This window comes from Struthio camelus, chromosome 5 (genome assembly GCF_040807025.1).
Source record: "Struthio camelus isolate bStrCam1 chromosome 5, bStrCam1.hap1, whole genome shotgun sequence".
Taxonomy (NCBI): domain Eukaryota; kingdom Metazoa; phylum Chordata; class Aves; order Struthioniformes; family Struthionidae; genus Struthio; species Struthio camelus.
Window position 1 is genome coordinate 66,876,170 of NC_090946.1, and position 19,348 is coordinate 66,895,517.

Genomic DNA, 19,348 nt, shown 5'->3' on the forward strand with positions numbered 1-19,348 from the left:
TGTGCATAAAAAATAAAATATTTTAAACAAGTTGTCGTTTTTGAGCACAATTAATACAAGGTCTGATCTGTCCAACCAAACCTTCGGAGAGAACGGGACACATTTTCCAGAAGGCCTTAGGCAAACTTTAGCATCGAACTTTGCTTGTGTAAATTTGCACATGCAGATGCAAATTTCCAGCATAAACTGCAAAGGTGCTCATCCTTCTCTTCTACAGAGCCAGCTATGCTTTAAGCAAGGCCTTGAGATATTATACAAAAATAGTAGGTGAAACATTAAAAAGCAATATATGAATTTCTCTCCTGTACAGAATAGTGTACAATTTCACCTTGCGGAAAAGTCTTGAATGGCCATAATTTCTGGAGAGGCATTTTCCCATTGTAAATTAAACAGGATGTTCAAGACCACCAAGCCTGCAAGTAACCCTTGAGATGGAAAGATGGATTGTATGGACCATCGTTAAAGTAGTAAGTGATCCAACTATCTAGAAAACACAGGGCAACTATTAGCTACTCCTTTCTAGTTAAGGTTCTGAAACAGCAAATTATGATCACTGTATAATTTATGATTTGGCATATGGGAAACCTGGCTTAATTTGATTGCCATTTACTTAGAGGTCAGCTGAATTTCACAGTTGCCTGACTCAGACTGTCAGAGTTAGTCCTGAAAAAGTACATTGATATAAGTATTGAGACAGTTGGATGCCAAGTCACAGGGTGCGTTTGGCTGTCAGGTGGTGTGATATTTTCTTTTGAAATAATAGGTCACGTTCTGTACTAGGTGTAAAACAGATGGGCTGTAAGGACTTAATGAAGAGACAGTGAAATCCTTGAATATTATGCCTCCTCTCAAGTGCATGTCAGCCAGGGAACATAGTAAAATATGCAGTTTACTACAGTTGTGAATATTTTTTTCCTTTAACTCTTGCTTTATTTTCAGTGAGATTCCCAATGTCCTTACTGGCTGAAGATGCAGGTCACGGAAACCTTCATACTTGTTTATCCTGCGTTTGAGGTAATCTCCAAATCTATCTTGACAACACAATTCTCTCAGCTCCATACAGTGGCCGCACCGCTCAGCTCTTGTGCAGGGGTCTTTGTGGCACCTGAGAGGGCTGGAGCAGGCAAGGGGTTGACTTGAATTCAGCTCCTGCCTCACTGGCCAAATGATGCGCCAACAAAATCTGCAGGGTTGGGGTAGTTATTCTCCCCTTGTCTGACAGCATAACAGAGCAGGTAAGAGCTGTTAACAGAAACTGCAAGGCACCACTGCTCCTTAGGTACCTGCTTCTGTGAAAAGGGACTGCTGTGCTGCTTCTGTCACAGTCCTGTGCCTGCCCCAGCCACAAATGACCTCCTCCAGATCTGGAGACATGGAGGGGGAGGGAGGGGGTTGGTTCAGGGAGTCATCCCTCCTTCAAAGAGGTGTTTCTGGACAAAGGCAGAGTCAGCTTTAGCAAAGACAGGGACTGGGAAATTTTGCCTTTGATAGTAATCAGTTATGCAGGAAGTGCTTGCTCCAATAGCTAGAGTCCTCCTGACAGAACATTGGGTCTAACTGCTTAATAGACATGGCAGAGCTTTTTCCTTCCTTGCTGTGGATAGTGCAATTGCTCTGCAGTATGTGACAGTGTTGCATTTGGCAGATGTCACTGTTGCAGCTCTTTTTGAGAGGTCTAGGTACTTGGCTCAGGCACTTGGCTCAAGAGATCCACCAAATCCCATGCCTGGAGATGTCAGGGAACGGAATGGGGAATGTGATGAGCTGCCTTCCAGATGGCTCTGCCTTCCTAAAACAAATAGATTTCAGACTGAAAGTACGGGACCAACCCAGAAGTCCTTATTTACAGCCACGTCCCAGACCATTCAAAACACAACAAAAAATTCCTGCTTCCTCAAGTGTACACAGATACTATTGATTTGGGTGTGCTATGAACATCACAGGAATAAGAACCTCACAGTTACACTAAACATTCACTGCAAATTGAGGATTGCAACAATTTAAAGTTAAAATTAGAGCAATTTTCGTTCACTATTAGTAAAAAATTTAGAAAGACAGCATGTCATATAGGACAAGGAAAAACAGTTTTGGGAACAATAAGATTTTTTGTACATATAGAAACGCTTGCAATTTTAGACTTTAGTGAAACTACTAACTTCAGAGATCATATTTTACAAGCAGAATAGACGATTCATTAATAAATATGTAAGCAAAGTATAGTGGTAGAAACAAGTCCATACTTTTTTTACTTTAAGAAATAATTGTTTGTAGTAGCCTAAAATCTCAAAGTAAGCAGTTTTCTTGCTCAAATGCATTTTTCTTTCAAAGATGTTACAGCATGAGAAAAATCTAAAAAGTTAGAATGCTGGTTAAAATCTAGTACAATTTAAATTAAGCATTGCATCTAGAGAATATCTGAGAAATATAAAAATCCTCCCCTCTGCAATATGACATAATGTAAAACTTGTCTTACCAATTAGGTAGTGTCTCTGTTAAATTTCTCACTCAACTACTTCTAAAAAACAGATGAAGATGACTGCCCCATATAGGTTTGCAACAAATATTTACAATTCCAAAGAGTAATAATCTCTTTTTTCTGTTATAAATTAACTGATTTATAAACACTGAGTGTTGTGTTTCCCATAAATGGCATAATGAGGGAGGGTTATATTCCAGTAAATACTTTATATCTTTCATGAGAAACAGGAGAACAATAAACTCTTTGCACGAGCCCTTCTGCGTTCTAACAGGATTTGGACCCACCTATCCAATCACCTATGAGAATTATTTTACAGGCAGATTCTAAGCTGCTTAGTGTTAGAAGCAGTATCCGATCCTGTTTAAATATGCCATTTTCAAAAGAGTAGATCAATATTCACTGAGGCAGGGCGGCAAGGGGAAGTAAAAGGGAGGCAGTGAGCAGCTACAGCGCATTTGTAGGGATGTTTTCAGCTCTCTAGCCCTGCAATTAGGCCATTCCTTTTAGAGGAGAGACCAGGGCCAGCACGTTCTCCAGCAACTGTGTTGTCTGATGAAAGCAGTTGTTGCTGCTGTGCCTGGTGGGGAGGCTGTTCCTATCACTCAGTCGTGGCAGTGCTCCAAAGCAAAGCCTGCTTGAGTGTTGAGTTGAGGTGGTGGAGCTGTGCCCCTGGGTCCAGCCGTAAGGGCAGCAGTTATGGCATGAGCTGAAGAACAAGGTGTTTCAAGGGCAGGTTACTGGAGGACACTTGGGGGTTTTAGGGACTTGAGCGATTCAACATAGAAGTGAAGGGTCACTGGCATTTGGTACCTAAACTCTGCCTTGGTCCTATTTTAAAATCCTTTAAAAATCTTCTACCTTTAAGAAACAGTCCCTGTCATAGTAGGGCCCAAGTAAAGACATTCTATTAAAAGGCAGAGGAACATAAGACTGGGTAGGTAAGTTAATGCCATGTCCTAGCATCATACAGCCTCTTCCCCAAACATAAAAAGCTCCATTGTGCTGCCTCCAGAACTTCATTTCTCTGGTGACTAGACATTTTCTTCTAATTTCTAGTCTATATTTATTTGTGCTCAGTTCAACTGGATATATAATTCCAATTTCTAAGCATTGCGTGGAAGAAATACACTGATACTTGATACTCAAAAGCTGAATTTATATATGGATGATGGTGAAAGAGTTTAAAGGGATCCTAAAATCTTTGAATAGCTCAGATAAATCTTTTCTGCATGATATAAAACACATCTTTTATCTAGAAGAATCTTATCTGGGAGAAAAAGGAGGCTACTTAAGATGTATTTGGTTGTACATAGAGTTTTGAAAGAATTGCTTTCCTCCATATTCACTCATGAAGCCCATGCTAGTTTTTTGTGCTTGGTAACTCCTTGCTGAATGTATCTTCTCACACTGTTGGGAGTAATTTATTCCTACCAGCAAATACTATTTATGTTGTGAGTAGCCCCATGGTTTCAACAGAGCTTTTTGCACAGTAAAATACCACACAACATATGGGTAACGCTCTGCCTATACGTATTCTAAGCGTGATTTACCAGGAGAGGATTACCAGTATGCCATCCTGGCAAAACTGAACTTTTCGTCAGTTTAAGGCAAAACCGCCACTGCGAGCAAAATAAGCTGTAACAATACACATGTATCGTTACCCAGTTGCATCACTGATAGGATTTTTTGCCAGTACAATGTTGCCACAGTTCTAAGCCTGGACAATAGGCAGCTGAGAAGTCAGCAGTTGAAATAAAGACTGTTGTTCCCCTAATAGACAAGCTTTTTGGATGCAGGTATAACTGCAAAACTGAGCAGTGACATGTAGTCCAGGTTCTCACCAATCTATTGGCCAGAGATCCTGTTAGTCTTGGGTGGATGGAGGTGGAGCCTGCAGAGGCAGACACATCTTCCCCTGCTTCCAAATATTCACAGGAGCTCTGTTATGAACTTCTATCATTTTGCAGTTCTTTGTTTGGAGCTGGCAACACTTCCACTGCAGTGGCTGCTTTTCCTCTCCCCGAAGTAATGCTACGTTCCTTGTCTACGAGATGAGTCTGGTTTAGGAAGCCTTCAGTCAGAGTGGCGCCGCTTAGTATCTTGTATTTGGGCTTGTTCAGAGTCCCTATGCTAATTACGGTTCCTTCCAATTATGAGGTCCTTTTAACCTACAATAATTTGTGCTTGTCTAGGTAACGCCACCGTTTCACATGCCATGCTGGTGTGTAGCACAGCCACACAGCTCAGCCTCAATTGACTATATTTTGGGCATGATCCCAGGAACAGGAGATCAGATTCTAGGAATGAAGCTGGTGATGTGATTAAGTGTCTCTGTACCAGGATCCCAGTGAGAGAGATTTAAAACTGTGGTCCTTGCCATTCATCAAATAAGGGCCTCTCCCAGTAGTAACCAAGCCTGTGAATTTCTGTCACCACCCAGTTGCTACCCATTTGGTTTCTCATAGGTAGACACAGGATATTTACCTTTGGCTTGATGTAGCTGCTTGAGATCAGTCAGAAATTCTGTCCTATCTGGACTCTGATGAGAAGAATTAAGGTAAAAAGTATTAATTCAGCAAAATATTTGGGGCTGGGTATCATATTAGCTGAACATGATCTAACTCTTACCACATTTCTTAGACTAAAAGTACAAATGTACCAAGAATAATGCAAGAGATACATAGAGATAAATTGCAAGGATCTGTATTTTTTTTTTTTACAAAATACCACAATGAAATTACTCAGAAATATAAACTACTGTGTTCTAACAGTTATAAAAGAGTTCTTTATACAATCTCTTGAACATACTTAGTTTGTCAGGTAGGTGATTCATCGAGGTGCCTGCTGCTTCTCACACTCAAAGGGTGCTTATTATAATTGAAATCAGCTGGCTACAAACATCTTGATGGCTCCATACCCACACTGTTTGCCTGACCTGTTTGCCTAAAGAACTAGGCTTATGCAATTATTTATACTGCATCAGGAGGATTCCTGATGGGAAAGCATCTTTGAAATGTATATATTCCAGCACCTCATCTGGGGTGGGTTGAGTAGGTTATTCTGCTTAGTAATACCAGATGGAGAAAGCAGAAAACTGTAGGATTTCCTAATATAGGGCTGAAATATCTCCTCTATATTTTCAACTTCATAGTCAAGCATAGTCTAATTGTCCTTGAACTGCATAGTTAAATGGTTAATTGTTTGTTGGTAGGACATCTTAGTGTGGAAGCCTTTATAGCGAATGTGAAGATGATGAAACACTGGAATAATGTGTCCGGAGAAGTACTAGGAGTTTTCAATAACAGGTTAAACAAACATCCATCAGGAATGAGGGAAACAGAATAAAATATATTTTGTTCCAGGGGATGGAGTAAATGACCTTTTAAAGTCCCTCCTAGCCTTGTTTCCTACGATTCTTTGACTGATAGCAAAGGACTATTTTTATTCTTAATAATTTATCTGACCTGCTTTTTTACATGTAAGCATTCAAGAAATGGAGCACGTGCTGGTTGAAGTTTGTCTACTCCCCATGAAGCCAGCAGGTGTCATCAGAACCTTTATTTCCCAAGTGGGAAGAAGTACAATTTTGTATGCTTTGGACTTCTGCCCTTCTCTGTGTCTTACGCAGTTTGTATTTTGAGGCAGCAGTCCAGCAAGCAGGAGAAAACAAACCTGAACAACCATCACTGCAAGATATTTTTGTCCTTCTGGGAAGGCATCTCAGAATTTTTCCAGCTGATGTGAAATGCAAATACATTTCTATCTAAAGTTCCTAAAAGAATCAATTTTAAAGGTAGGAATTGCAAAGCATCTTAGGGGTCAGTATTTCTAGGGGGAAAAAGAAGTCATAATTTTATCTGCAAAGTTGCAAAAAATATTTGTATCAATGACTTCTGATCATGTGAACTTGGACCATGATGTACTTTCCCGCTATTCCTTATCCAAATTCCATGTTTACATGCACTGTGCATGGATCTTCTTACCATTGCAGTAATCAAGTTGAGTTCCTGTGATTTGCACTCTTTGACTGTCTGGCCTGAAGCAATTAGCCAGCGTAACCAAGAAATCCGTGCCCTTTGGCCTCTGTAAAAAAGAGGCAAAAGATGCTCTCCTGCACTTGTGAAATATGCTGTAATTTACAGAGTCAAAGTACCAAACGTGTGCAAGCTGGCGTTAACCACACTGGTCAGAATGGAGAGCAAACAGCTGGCTTTTTTGTTTTGCCTTTTTTTTTTGGGGGGGGGGGGGGGTGGGAGGGGGACATCAAATGCAGTAACCTCATCAGTCTGGTAATTGTTCTCAAACTGCACAGCTAGGGCGTGGACTTCAAGTTGGCTGCATGCAGTGGGTATGCAAAGGCAACTTTAGCTTCGTAGAGAAAGTATGTATCTTCCTGGCTGTGCTTTCACAAAGTATTTACACATGTGCTCAGTTTCACATAGGACATAGTATTGTTTGTTTCAAGTTAAACTTCTGTTTATGTGCTTTACTAAACTTGGGCTTTGATGAGACAAGTCAATATCCATGTGCTTCTCTTCCTACCTTCATTTGCTGCTCTGGTGACCAGTTCCACTTCTTGAGATTTTTAAAGATGGTGTCTGGGTTTACCTGCAAATAATAAAAATAAAGTAGAGAAGGAAAGATAGAGAAATCCCTAGGAAGATGAGAAGAGTTTCTTCAACCACTACATGAAGCTGTCATATGCCAAGAGTAAAGTTCTTGTGAGGTTTAAATGCAAACCTAAGCGGGTAAAATGGAAATGAAGAGTTAAAAGGAAAATAAATTACGCACTGCCTCATACAAGAGTTATCCATAATGATCCGTCTTAGAAACAAGGCCAGAGGTCCTTACTGTCTGTCACTCAATTAAAAATATAATAATAGTTTTCAAGAAACACATGTAAGTATTATATGAATTATTATTTGTAAATAATAAAATTCCACTATCAGCTCAAAAATTTGTATCAGATATTTCCATTGGCTCCTTCCCATAAGGAGAGAGATTTGAATAGTGAAATACTTATATGGACCACAATCCCTGTCTATGAGCAGTGTCTGGATGAAATTTGATTTTTCTCTATATCTCATAAGAATAGAGCATTTAATATGTGGGCAGTGCCAGATGTGAAGTGTTAATTTTTCATTTCCTTGATTTAAGTGCTGATGTCACTTAGCAACCTTACTCATCTCTGAAAGAAAAATTCTAAGGGTGCGCATAGATTGTTGGTGAGAATAACATTTGTATCAGAAAAAAATATTTGGAAAATGGAGAGAGTGTGTGAATCCTTTCATTGCTGGCAAGAACCCTGTGAAAATTTCCTAGTTCTTTTGACAAGCTCCCTTTAGAGAACTACAGCACTTGGTTGGTTTTCCCAGTTCCTTATATTTTCTTGGCAAAGTGCCATCCAACCTTGCAATTGTGACCAAGTGGTTTTCAACTTGTTTTGTTAAGGACATTGAGTTATATGTTCTCTGTCTCATTCTCTCTCTCTCCCCTCCCCCTTCCATTTCCCTTTATGCATTTTGAAAGTATTCTCTATTGGCATCCAAATTTGACTCCCCAAACAACAACAAAGCAAACCCCAGAAACATACCAAATTCAGACAAATTTTGTGAAGTTGAATGACCTGCTCTAGGACAGAGACCCCTTCATAGCCTGCACTGTGGGAGGAGCTGGTGAGCTTGTCTTTGCTAGCCATCAGAGAAACCACAGAGAGACTATGGGAACCAGGTTTCACTGATTCTGTAGGTCAGAGAACTATTTTTATACACAGATAGAAGTACATGTTTTAGGATTTATACTTATGATGGTAAGTTAGGCCCATCAGTGTACTGGAGGTAAAAATAATCTTAATATTCATTTACCTGATAACAAACAGCAGTGTGATATGTGCAAGCAGAATAGTTTTAATACATTTGTCTACACCCTAGGCAGTGACAGGACAGCTGGAAGGAGGGAAGAAGAAAACAGTCAAGGTGGCAGAAAGCTGAGACTTTATTGAAGAGAGCTCAGAACTAGTATCCGTCCTTGGAGACACTCAAAACCTGGCTAGATAATGCCCTAAGGAAGATGCTATATGTTGGCACCTCTTTGAGTGAAGAGTTGGACCAGATGATCTCCAGAGGTCTCGTCTAACCTGAATTATTCTGTGGTTCAGTGTCTCTTCTACCAGTGCTTCAGTGACAGTAGGACCACGAAAGCCTACCCCACCCGAATTCACCGCAGATTCTTTAGATCACCATTACATTTATTAGTGATATAGTATTAGTGACTGTTGCTTTTTCAGTACTTAAAACTTTCCCCATGAAAAATCTGCTCCTAGTTTCAGCCTGGCCAGTTGGTAGCAGTAGAGGTCAGCTAGAGATCCTAGTCCAGGAGAAGGGACTGTGTCACCACCTGAATTCTCCCAGATCCTTCAGCCTCTGCAGTGCCTCAGTGTTTCCTGGCAAACAGCTCTGAGCGTAACATGCTGATAGAAGCTGCAAAGTCTTAGGGCAGCTTTGTGCATTCCTGTCCATCTCTCATTTTGCCTCATGCTTGAACTGAGATGTTGTATAAGGTGCTCTCTGAGATTAATCCAAGCAGATAATACATCAAGATGTTCCTCTTTGGGTTAGTAGAGGGGATTTTTGCAGTAACACAGCAAAGTTAAAGAGTTTCACATTTAGAGTAGTTTCTGATGCAGGCCCTGAGTTTCACAGATTGGTAATGATCACTCTTGGGATTACATATTATGCTTAGTATTCTCAGCCTGAATGTATGAGCAGATGAAGACATGACTCAGTAAAATCCTGTGGCTTCTGCCATACAGATAGCCGGAACAGATAATTAAACTGGTTGCTTCTGACCCAAGACTTTATGAAGCAAAACTGGCCATTCAGGGCCCTGTTCCTTGGCTAGTGAGCGCACTTTGCCACGTTGTTAGCATTGGCAGCCCAATGTTCTCTTTGAACACTAACTCACTTAGGGTGGAAGATTGTGTTCCCAGAGGACATGAATTATGCATGGGCCAGCTTAAGGCACGTTCACCATCAGGGCATCTGTAAAGATCCTCCTCTAGATTAATCTTGCTTTCCTATGCTGCTACCACAGGCAATGTATGCAGCATTGCTCTATGTGCTGTTTCCTGGAAAGATTCCCATTCTCCTGCAGTCGTGATTTTGTGCCAAACTGAAGATTCTGAGAGCCTGTAATACACTGTATTATGCATTCCTTTAAGTGGAGTGGTGTGTCTAGCATGGGAACGGTCTTACTTCAGACTCTTCCTGTCAGTGTCTGTGGCCAGATCAGAATAAGCCACTGAAAACATCCGAAGCATCCTTCCTACCTCCCAGAAGGTCTCATCTAGAGTCTTCAGTTTATTCTTTCTCAGTCATTTTTGACTGAAAGCGCCTATTTTGCTCCCTGTATAAGGAAATAATTTTTGGATCCCAATGAAGCCACTGCATATTGAATGATAGTAACCATAGTCAGTGGCTAATTATAGAATGAATGTGAGATTTCTGCATCATATAATTTGCCTTTGATGGGGGTATTCATTTTTCATTTTGGCATTGTAGTGACCATAGAAGCATTTACATTGACAGGAGGTTTAAATTATGATTCACCATCCATTATTCTTCAGTGAGCAGTGGTGTCTTCAAACTTCAGTCATTGTCCTTCTAAAGAAAAGCCAGTCCTGTGGTCAGACTTCTTGTCAGCCAACATTTCTGTTTACTAGAAGATAAAAGGAGGATGAAAATGATATTTCAGCTACATTTTATTGCCTGAGTGACTATATTTAACAAGACTTTGCTCTCTCTGACCAGCAAGAAAACAAGTGCTCTTGTGAATGCCAGTACAGTAACAGTATAGTCACAGCATGAAATTCAGGACTCTGTATCAAGGGAAGAGAGCAGTGCAGAACACACTTTGGTATAGTGAAAATCATGATTCATACACTTGCCACTCAAACTCCTGTCTTCAGCTTGACCATAGCTGCCATATCTGCCATATCTGCATCGTACCCTTACTGGAAGATCTAAGCTTGGGCCCGAAGGTGTTCTGCAGTCCCTTGCTAGTGAGAATGTAGTCACTGGACGTACTTGGCATTTGTAGTAGATCAGATCTGGTAATACTTCAGATTATCTGTGCTCCATACAGTTTAGATTGTCTAAGTAAGCGAGTTTGTGCTCTGTGCTTCTGACATGCTCCAGAGGCCTTGTCACAACTTCTTCTCAGACTTGTATGTGAGTAGTGTGGACCGTATGTGAGAATGTGGTTAGGTGTTCAAACTCCTGCTATTATGTGCCTGATAAAATTGTTCTTTCTGGATAATGTGTAACATGGTTACACATGGGGTGCAGAAGGTGGAAGTCTTCTAGCAGACACATAAGAGGCACTAAAAGATAGAAAACTGGTATTTTTCCTTTCTGTAGAAAGAAACCTGCAAAATACAGAGACCGTTACAGCTATAAAAAGAGAGAAATTAACTTAAGTCTTTTCAGTATGGATGTGTTTTATCATTGTGTCAGTACAATTTAACTGACATAGAGCTGTCTACATGAGGAAACAATCCAGTAGAACTATGACGGAAAAATTTTACTATCCTAAGTCCGTGTGTGGACTTTTATTCTAGAGTAAAACTGACTTTTTGGTTGAGCTTAAACTCTTTACCAAGTGACTAATGAAAAAGGATGTTTTATACTGGCATAAAAGTCTCTGTACAGAAAATTTTCATTCCAGGACTGTACTGCTTTAAATTACTCCTCTAGTTCATAGCAGAACGTTGTGTGCACTCAGTTGTAATACAAAGGTGGATTTATTCATCCAAGATAATCATTTCTGCAAATTAATGCAACTGATTCTGCATTTTTGACCAAACTTTTAACTTGTGAAACCATGTAAAAATTTACAACTTCCACTGCTAGCTAGCACTGCAGGGGCAAATATTTTGTCCAGGGCTCTCATCTGTGTGATGCTCATACTTACCTGACTTACCAGATCAGCTCTTACCAGGTCTACCCAGACCAGCTGTGGTGTTATGGGTTTCAACTTCTCCTTGAGAGAGAACTGAGACAGGGAGAGACCCCGTGTAGGAACAATTATACCAGTACAGCTGTGCTTCTAACAGTACAGCTTGTGCTGCTCAGGGGAACTGGTGTAAACACTCTCCGTATGAAGCAGCTGTAAAATGACATAACTGCATTCCTCCACTGAGCAGGCTATGGGTATAACTGTCTTTGCTCAGGCAAGGACCAGTTTAGTAATTAGTTATGCACGAGCTGCAGTTTATGTTGGCAACAGTACATCTGATTCAAGTAGATTTGATAGATGCAGGTGTCAAGGCCAGTCTGCAGTGTCATACTGAAATCCCGCAGGCAACCGAGCTTGAAGAGATGAGGTTGCAAAAACAAAAGTTGCAGCCTTTCTGGAAATTTGATCTTAAGCACTCGTGGAGCGCTTCAATGTCTCTTCTCTTTTTCAGCTCTGTTGAAAAGAAAAATAAGCTATGCAAAGGAGATTTGCCCAGAGTTTTATCTCCCAGTTTCAAATCAAACAAGAAAGCATGGGAGTGGAAGAGAATATGCAAGGTCAGCATGCTAGCTGCAAGGCAAACATCAGGGTTATCTTAAATTTATCCTGGGAAGTTGGAAAAAAAAGATACAAGCTAACAGAGCATTTTCTAATCGAATGATCTCCACCATGCTTTGAAGGTGTCTTAGCCACAATTTCCTAAACAGTAATTTTGTTTACTTGTAATAGCTACACTTAATATTTTTGTAACCACAAAACATGCAACCAAGCTGAGTGCATGCATTTGTGTGTGACTACACCTGTTGAGTACATCTGCAGGGAAGAGATAAAAAGGCATTGGACATAACTAAAAGCAAGGACAACTTTGGATGAAAACTTTTAAGAGTTTAGTGCAAGAGAGACAATCACTTTTGATTGCTGCCTAAATAAATACAATGATAGAGCTTTGGTGAGAAGAAAAGGTGTTTTGGACTTCCGTTTGGAAATAAGGCTAGTCAGGGAGCTCAGCAGCTGGAATGGGAGCTGCAGCCTGCTCATCTCTGACAGGCCGTGTGGCCTTGGAGCAAATCCCTCTGGCCACATCCAGTCCGCAAGCTGTGGTGTGTGTTTCAGGAGAAGGATTCAGCAAGGCTACAAACCAAGGCTGCTAAGTCCTTTCTCCCTATGTAATCAAGGCCCTCCTGGGAGACAGCATGCTCACAGCATGTCACTGCTTAGGGCAGCCAGGCTGGAGAACAGATGATCTGAATCTTTCGTTGCTCTCTGGAGTGTAAACACCACAGTAGGTGCCCAGAATAGCCATATCTGCCTCAGTTATTCCAGCTGTAAAACACCAGACCCTGAATGCTCTTGAAGACAATGCATGATAAGCATGAATGAGTTTAAAGTACAATAATGTTACTGACCCTGACCTCAATTATGCTCCTCTTCTTACAAACACAGCAGCCCAAAACAGTTAAGGGCCTTCCCAGAGCACGCGTCGTTTCAGAGGAAACTCCTCCGAAGCCTGGGCAGGGCAGAGGTTTCAGCCCATCCCGAGCAAATGCACGTGGAGTCGACAGGACACAGACCCTGTCCCTTCATCTGTTGGCTGGGGTTTGTGCAGGTAGCAAGTGGTGGCAAACTGCAACCCCCTGAGACCAGAAATGGGGAAGGGAGTGAGGAGGAAGCGTGCCTTGGTGGAGTACACTTTACTGCCTGAGAGCTTGTTGGCATGATAAGCTACACAAGCTCTGCTCAACTGTGGCCAGATGCAGCCATGGGGGGAGCCGGTTGCTAATGCCCACTGTTTCTTCTGCAATCTAGTCAGTGATTCATCTGTGCTGGCGACAAGTCTCTGTTATAAACCACTGGGAGAATATGATGACAGCAATCTAAGAAAGGTCCAGATTTTGTGCTACCCTGCTGTATGACCTTGGCCCTGTCACTTCCACATCTGCATGGGGGCTAGGACGGGCCTCTTTTTGAAGGACTTTAAGAGCTATTGTTGACAAAGGCCCTGTAAAAGGCATGGGTTATAATATGATACCCATGTGACAGGCAGAAAATTAAACTGCAACAAAATGCACTGGCTCTCTTGAAGCGTCTGATTTTAATCCTGCAATGATTTGGTGCTTCTGGTTGTCACGTATCCCAAATATCTGATTTTTACTCAAATTAGGTTGAAAGGGATGTTTGAAAGCTGACACTGCTCCTGCAGGGGATATCAAGACTCTGAGTGTGGCACCAAACATGTTTATTCCTGACTTAGTACTTCCAGCTTCATGAGAGTCTCTCCTTTCCTCTGCTGTCCATGTCTGTGCTACCCGGGCAAGACTGGCACGGGCATGGTGGTGTGGTCACCAGGGCTCATAAGTTACAGCCTGGCAGCACCTTGCTTGGCTGGCCAAGTTTGAGAGCCACAATCCCAAGCCTGCATCCACCAGAGCTCTTGTTTATTCCCAGTCCTCATCATAGGGACACCCCTATGGTTTCTTGACCCAAGTAAGCTCATGCACAGCCAGGCCAGTCCCAGGCTACTGGGGGCAGAGCAGGCTGAATACAGCTGCTCACTCTCCCCGCACTAACTGAGGGGGAGCTGAGCACTTCTGCAGCTGCCAGTTTAAATATGCCCTTTGTTTCTTGAACCTGATATTTGTATTGCACTAAAACCTAGACTCGTTAGGAATTTTTTCTTTTGTGACCAGGTAACTTCTTCCTAAAGTAGAATATGCACAAGATCTGCTTATTAGGAAAGGCTACAGAGTGACCAAGGTTTTTCTTACGAATGGTTATGAGCTAGCCTGGGACAGGCTTTTACTGTTCACTGTGTCTCAGGCTGAGTTCATTTCCACCACAAAGATACTCCAGAAGTATATCCTTTTCCACCACTATATCCATGCAGAATATAGTTAGAGAGTATAGGAAACATAAATCTTTCTAGAGATATATTGCTAAAGCTTTGGTCAAAGCTTAAGCTGCTATACAAATATTAAGTCACGTTAGACTTTTATCTGTGACCAAGTATGTTCCATTAGTTAAACAATTATCTCCCCTGCCAGTTATCTCCCCCGGCCAACTATCTCAACATGCTGAATAGTCTGATTGTCTCTCAGCTATACCATTTAGCAGACAAATAGCTTCTTTATTCATTCTCTGTGTAAAAAACCATAACAAATTCATGGGTATAAAATAATGGATATAAATAGATCAAGCTGAAGAAAGTACTTCAAATCCATATTTTCCTATTGCCTAAAGAACAGTCACAAAGACAACCAAAATCTCATACTGAGCTCCTAGAACTAATAACTCACACAGCCACATTTACACATAGCTTACAACAAGCTGTCCTTAAAAATGCTATCTGCCACCAGTGCCTAAACAAGGCCTTTTAAACTCAACTGGTGAACGTATCTTTTGACTTCAGTTCTAGTTAGAAGCTGGACTTGACTGCATAACTTTGACACAAGTGGATGAGCGCACAGAGGTTTTGTCACGGATCATTCTGTATAGTTGTTGTCATTTAAAGTTTGAAATATTCATTTTTAAACATTTTTTCCATATAACCATGAACAAAAACAATCTACTAGAGTCTTCAGCTGTGATTTCATCTACTACTAGTGAGATATCTTCCCACCTCAGTGAACAGTGACGTGCTGATACATTGCACTGATTTGTCGCTGACGGGCTCAGTTACCAAAGATAAAACAGAACAAACAATGATGAAATCTTATTTCTTATGACTATTCAGCAAAGGAAAATAGTGCTTCTGGTCAAGTTGCTAAATATCTAGTGACTGAATAACAGATTATCGGTATATTAGATAAGATAAGGAGGCAAAGAAAAAGAAGTCATAAGAAGCCTTTTATACAGCCTTCCTCAGTTTCTAGACTGAAGAAGTAGTTCAAAATACTGTCATTTGGACAAGTTTTCTCTGATCACCTTAAGAAAACGGAGAGAAATCTCTCAGCTTGTCACCCAGAAGGTCCTAGGGCCCAAACGCTCTTCTTTTGGTCCTGTCTCCTTCCTAGGCTCCGGAAGGTGGCTGCCTCGTTCCTGGCTCTTGTTGCCCTGTACCCGAGCAGGGAGTTGGTGCTCATAGGGGGTCTCTTCCCCACAGCCATCCCAGTCTCATCCTTCTGTGATGTGACTGACCCCATGCTGCTTTTTCCCTTAGTTCTGAGCAGCCTGCAGGGAAGAGCTGGAAATCCTGCAGCCTGGCACATGGTAACAGGCTTACCGGGAGGACAGGCCTGGCAAAGGTCCTCCTAGGGCAATTGGCACTTCGCTGCCACCCAGAAATGTCTCCTTGCTCAACTCCCTTCAACACTTTCCCTCTTGTGCCCTGTCAGTCTGTGCGTGCCAACCTCCTCCTATCTACTACCAAAAGAGGAATTTCAGCACCACAGCCCCAACGTGCCCTGGGGTACTTTGTCCACTACTTTTCCCTTCTGCCGGAGAGACCAGCTGGACAAGTTTGCTTTCACTAGTACTTCACTGTAGAATTTTTGCCCTTTTGACTTCTTGTAGCTAAGAGAGCTGCTAGAAACAGGAAAGATTTCACTGAAACGTATGGAAGCTCACAGAAAATTGTGGGTTAGTGTGTGCTGATGTCTTTGGGTGTCTGTGCTGAACGATATTTTCTGTAGTCTCGGAGACTTGCTCGGTATCTCTGATTTTCTAACCATCCTGTGGTAATTATGGAAGACTGAGAGGAAGAGAGATTTTAGTTACGTTTGGTTCACATCTGTGGATTGTAACAGCCTCCCCCTTAAGCCACTGTAAGGGGAACACTGTGTTTTCTGTCAGTGTTGTCTCTCCTTGAAAGGCCAAGGCTCTGGTACTGTTTCCTACTCCAAATCTGTTCATTGCTGAGATTACCCTGTGTATGATGTATTTTCATACTACATACAGGGAGCAAGAAAGCCGTAGAGCTGCTGTCCTTTGGCTGTACTCAGGTATGTTGGGGACTAGCTTGCTGATGTTTCCCATTTGTTGCATCCAAGTTATGGAGTAGGTTGCTTGAATTCCCACCAAACCAATTTCTTCGAGTCAAAATCATGTTATGAGGAAAACAGATATGCTTTATATGCAAAAATGAGAATTTACCATTAGTATATTTAGAATCTTAACAGTATTATCCAAGAATTATTATTGATCTGGTTGCAATACCAAGCCCTTGGTTCAAATTATGTATAGTTAAAATTAATATAAACAACATTTCTGGTATTTACCCTTTTCTCCGGTGTTAAGGTCACCCTTCCACTGCCCTGCTGGTTCCTCAGGTCAAAGGCTTCCACATTACGTCTGAATTTACTAGCTATGGTATGTTTAAATATGCTGGATGTTTAATCTTTGTTCACTTAGTTATCCCCCAAACTGGTTTTACCCAGCTCCCAAGGCTGCATTCCTTTGGTGACTAGTAATTGGGAACTGGTGAGCTGATTACAGCCCTGAGACCTCCAGGATCATCCTGTGCTTGTAATTTCAAGTTCTCTGCTATCATCTCACCGTGCATTTACTCCTTTATTTTTTATTCTAGAGTCATAGGTAGTTCTTTCTACATAGGATAACTACTTTTTATTAATACCTATTAGTCACCGAAATACACATGTATAATATATATGTGTTATACCATACACTTGTGTAAAGCTAAAGTATAATTTAAATAGTCACCTAGTTGTTGCATAATTACTAAATAAGCTAAAACAAAGCCCCAGGCAGGCCAAGACAAGTCCAAGCAAAACCCGACAAGTACTGAGACCTGAGGCTTGTGTTGTTAGCTTAATACAAAGCAGGTAGCATGTTAAAGCAATGACAACACCGTCTTTGCCGAGCTAATGGCTATGCTCACCCACCTCCTTCTCCTCTGCATGCTGAACAAGAGCTACCAGATTATACCTGCCTGAAGTGTAAATGTGGAAATTTGTTCCTTAACTCCTCTTTGTAGGTGAACTGAAGGACAGTGGGATGGGAAGTAAAAGTACAGTCCTGGGCAAATGCAAGAGAAGAGCAAACAGTATCCAAAATGCCTCCTTCCAGTGCCTGAGCTCGGGAGGGATGTTGCTATCTCAAGACTCAGTACCTGTTGGGGTACGGCAGATGGCGTGGCCCTGGAGCAGGGAATGAAACAGGGCCTTCTGCCCTGCCAGATGCCCAGGCTTTCTCTCTTCCTTTTGGCCAAACCCTTGGATCACCACAAGCACAGCTGTGAGTCCCGTCCACACACACCATAGCTGTGTCAGCTATGTATTGGCCTGATCAGCCCGGTCCTTCATCACTCCTGAGGTACATCTCTTTGTTTCATTTACAGCCATGCATTGCTCTTTGCACCAAATTGCAATAGCTCAGTAAAGAACGTGGTCTGAAGCCCTACCTTTCTGCCCTGCATTTCCATGCTGTCAGTGCCCAAGTGACGGTCTGCAGGAGGCAGGGTGTCTCTGTAGCCTCCATCCGTTCGTCTGTCTTGCTGGGTGAGTGCGCCTGGCACAGGGAGGAGGACGAGCCGGTACTACAGCTGACCGGCAGCATCCACCTCCTGCATGAACAGCACCGAGCGGGTAGGAGGGATAAAATATTTGCTTGCAGGAGGGAGAGTGGGAAGCTGTGAAAAAGATCTGGTGCAGAGAGGAAATGCAAAGAGCAAGCTTAATAAGGAAAATCTGTTTGATTTGCCTTGCTGCAATGAGAGTAGGGCTAAAAGAGTAGGACTTGGGGGACACGGAGGAGAGAGATGAGAATGGGCCACGTAACAAATAGCACAGCACAGCATGGACGTAGGCAGGGAGCAAACTGTCTGTTGCTCTTTTATGCTAAGTGTAGTGCCTGCCTCTACTTCAACACTCTCTGGCAAATTCTGCAGTGGAAAATCACAGCAAGATGTCAATAAACCAGGAGTTGTTGCCTGATGAAGCAAGTCTGGCAGACAGCTCCTGAAAGCTGATCTTGACATTGGCAGGAAATCCCCTGTGGGGATGGCAGACACCCTTCATTGCCACCTCTCTGTCTTCCCATGGCCAGCACACAGATATCACGTCTCCTGCTGTCCCTGCAAGCCGTCCAACCTTTTCTTATGTACACAGAGATCATACAGGAGTTGTAGCACAAGGGATGACGTGACGGACTCGCCAGTGAGAGCACGAGATGCAGAGCTCCAGTTCTCCCCTGCATTTCCCTCACACAGCACTGTGGGATCATTCTCCTGCAATACATGAGAAAAACTGGAATTCCCACATCCTGCTTTTGAATGGAGCATATGTTTATGAGAGCACTAGGATACTGAGGGCAGGAAAGAAAAGAATTTCCTCCCCAGAATGTGGTTTTCTGTTCTATAAAAGTTGATTTAGCTGATGTGAGGGAACCTCTTGATCTTCAGATCTGTCCCGGAAGCCACGTGGGGACCATCTTCCTCCTACTCTGTGTGTGTATATACATATTTGTATTTGTACATATATATCTGTATGTCCCCATCTACTCCAAAATGGTTTACAAGGGAGGTAGCAATATTTACCCTTGTAGCTGCCCAGAACTGTGCATCTGGGACTTCTGTTTCTTCCACATTTCTTGATGTAAAGCTAGAGTCACTCCACTAAAATCAAATAAATCAGTTTTACAGCTGGTGCAAATTGGTATGACACCAGGGAGTTCAAGAAATACATAGCTGAGGATCTCACCTCACTGAGCTCTCTCGTCACTAGTTTTTACTGTTGTTTTTCCGAAAGCCAGTTCTCTCACAACGGTTAACATTAGGAATGATAATGGCTAAAAGACTGACCATATATTAATGCTGTTGACCTAGAAGACAAGCAAGCTGCACGGTCAGATAGGTCGCCTTATGAATTATTACTGCATGCATGTTAGAGATCTGTACCACAA

The 19,348-nt window shown here is 42.0% G+C and overlaps 1 protein-coding gene across 22 annotated transcripts in view; it reads right to left on the reverse strand.

Moving 5' to 3' along the window:
* The window catches only part of SERPINA10 (serpin family A member 10), a 29,882-nt gene extending 11,861 nt beyond the window's left edge, over positions 1–18,021 (reverse strand). For 3 of the 22 annotated variants that reach the window (XM_068946926.1, XM_068946943.1, XM_068946938.1), the window contains exons 1-4: positions 16,708–16,782; positions 10,087–10,195; positions 7,022–7,087; positions 4,964–5,018 (exon numbers count right to left, since the gene is read on the reverse strand). The gene's annotated coding sequence lies outside the window, so the exon portion shown is untranslated. Of the gene's footprint in view, positions 1–960; positions 1,790–2,473; positions 2,739–4,963; positions 5,019–6,462; positions 6,563–7,021; positions 7,088–8,343; positions 8,425–9,999; positions 10,196–16,707; positions 16,824–17,849 lie in introns of those variants that run through there. The other 19 variants (XM_068946944.1, XM_068946942.1, XM_068946929.1 and 16 more) reach the window with 14 other exon arrangements.
* Positions 18,022–19,348: the final 1,327 nt, after the last annotated feature.